The sequence below is a fragment of the Penaeus vannamei genome, chromosome 34 (genome assembly GCF_042767895.1).
Source record: "Penaeus vannamei isolate JL-2024 chromosome 34, ASM4276789v1, whole genome shotgun sequence".
In the NCBI taxonomy this organism is placed as follows: domain Eukaryota; kingdom Metazoa; phylum Arthropoda; class Malacostraca; order Decapoda; family Penaeidae; genus Penaeus; species Penaeus vannamei.
In genome coordinates, this window is record NC_091582.1 from 6,444,870 (window position 1) to 6,447,369 (window position 2,500).

At 46.7% G+C, this 2,500-nt stretch overlaps 1 protein-coding gene across 11 annotated transcripts in view; it reads right to left on the reverse strand.

The window, feature by feature from the left end:
- Positions 1-2,500, reverse strand: part of LOC113809654 (uncharacterized) — a 258,298-nt gene that overhangs the window by 235,722 nt on the left and 20,076 nt on the right. The gene's annotated exons all lie outside the window — the stretch shown is intronic.

Here is a 2,500-nt window from a genome sequence, read left to right on the forward strand (position 1 = left end):
ATGTACGTATATATATATATATATATATATATATATATATATATATATATATATATATATATATATATATATATATATATATGTGTGTATGTATGTATATATTGTACGGGAGTATATGAATTTATGTATTCATTATGTCTTTCTTAACAGGAAAGCCTCATTTCCATAAAAAAAAAGACATGATGCAATGAACTTCAACAGGATGGTTTTGACACCTACATATGTGATATAAATATTTCTAATACCCCTCTACCCCCACCCCCCTCCCCCTACATCCCAGATACCTGCCTACGATACCACAAAAAATGTATTCAGCTTTTTTATATTGTGCTAACGAGAAGATGAGCCTCCTATCTCCTTCTTTACTTTTTCCTTTTATCTATTTTTTATTTGTGGGGGGGGGGGTGTTCTCTAATTCATCTTCTTATTCGCTTATTTGCTTATATATCTATTCATTGATTTAACTATCTATTTGTTATTTTTCTCTTTCTCTTTTTTTTATCTAATCACATTTCTCATCATCCTACGACTAGAAATTAATAAATAATCAATTGATAAATAAACGTACAAAATATATCAAATCATATCGATATTCCTTCTCGTTTCACTCTCACTTCCTCTCCCTACCTTTCTCTCTCTCTCTCTCCCTCCTTCTCTCACTCTCTCTCCCTTCCCCCCTCCTTCTCTCTCTCTGTCTATCTCTCCTCTCCCTCCCTCCCTCCTTTTCTATCTCTCTCCCTCTCTCCCTCCCTCCCCTCCCTCTCTAGAATGTGACAAGCCATGTCTGCACTCGACGATAAAGAAGTTAGACTGGCTTAGACACAAGACGTGGGATTTAATGGATGGTTGCAGATGGTTGAGCGATGGGAGTCCCTTTGACAAATGACCAGGGGCGAGCACAGGGGTGGGTAGGGGCAGGGGGTAGGGGCACAGGGGTGGGTAGGGGCAGGGGGTAGGGGCACAGGGGTGGGTAGGGGCAGGGGGTAGGGGCACAGGGGTGGGTAGGGGATGGGGGTAGGGGCACAGGGGTGGGTAGGGGCAGGGGGTAGGGGCACAGGGGTGGGTAGGGGCAGGGGGTAGGAGCAGGGGGTAGGGGCACAGGGGTGGGTAGGGGCACAGGGGTTGGTAGGGGTAGGGGGTAGGGGCACAGGGGTGGTAGGGGCAGGGGGTAGGGGCACAAGGGTGGAGCACAGGGGTGGGTAGGGGCAGGGGGTACGAGCACAGGGGTGGGTAGGGGCAGGGGGTAGGGGCACAGGGGTAGGTTGGGGCAGAGGCACAGGAGCAGGGGGAATAAGGGGGGGTGGGGGGAAGGCGCTCAGGGTCATTCAGGGGCACGGAGAGGGGAGGGTGCTGGGGGTAGATAGGGGTAGGGTATAGGGGCACTGGATTAGGTTGTAGGGGGGTAGCTGGGAATTGGGGGAAGGGGTAGGACCACAGGGGAGAGGGGGTGGGCGTTAGGAACAAGGAGTAGGGGATAGACACGATAAGACTAGGGGAGGGGGTATGGACCCTCCGAATAAGGGGGAAGGGTAAGGAGGGATAAGGGACAATGAGCTCAGGGAGAGGGAGGGTGAGGGAAGGAAGAAGATGGATACTGATAGGGAGGGGGTGTAGTTGGGGCATTGGGGAGGGGAGGAGAGGGGAAAGGGGTACTGATAGGGAGGGGGTGGAGTTAGGAAATGGAGGAGGGGAGGAGAGGGGAAAGGGGTACTGATAGGGAGGGGGTGGAGTTAGGAAATGGAGGAGGGGAGGAGAGGGGAAAGAAAGGGGGGAGGGGAGGGGGCGGAGAACCCTCACACCTTGGGCGAAAGAAGGGCGGCCGCTCCTGACAACTCCATTACCAGCTGAGTAATTCGTGTGTGTCATAGCCGTGTGTGCGTGTGGGTGGACGTTGCGTGTACGTAGGAGACACGCACATGACCTTGGAAGTATTTTTATATGTATAAAATCTTTATTTACTTTTTTTCTTAACTGCTTTCTTCGTTGAGTTATTTGAGATCCGTTTTTCTTTTCTATTTTGTTTTCCTACGAAAATTGTTATTTTTGGTTCTTTTTTGCTTGTTTTCTCTTTACCCTCTCTCTCCCTATCTCCGTCTCAGTATCTGTTTCTCTCTCTCTCTCTCTCTCTCTCTCTCTCTCTCTCTCTCTCTCTCTCTCTCTCTCTCTCTCTCTCCCTCTCTCACTCCCTCCCTGGATCCGCATTCTTACGCTGACCTGTATGTCTGCTGCATTCTTTCTCTTATTTTGACGTTGTAAATAATGCTTTATTTGCAGTCAATAGATAGAGATAAATAGGTACATATAGAAATAGATTTAGATATTGATATAGATATGTTTGTGAATGTTTATGCAAATATTATTTCATATAATTATACTTATTAATAATACCATCATCATTACCACCACCATCATCATCATTCTATTCTTTTTTTTTACTTTACATTCTCTTCTTCTTCCTCTTCTATTTTCTCACTTTTATAGTTTTCCGCAAATTCTTACT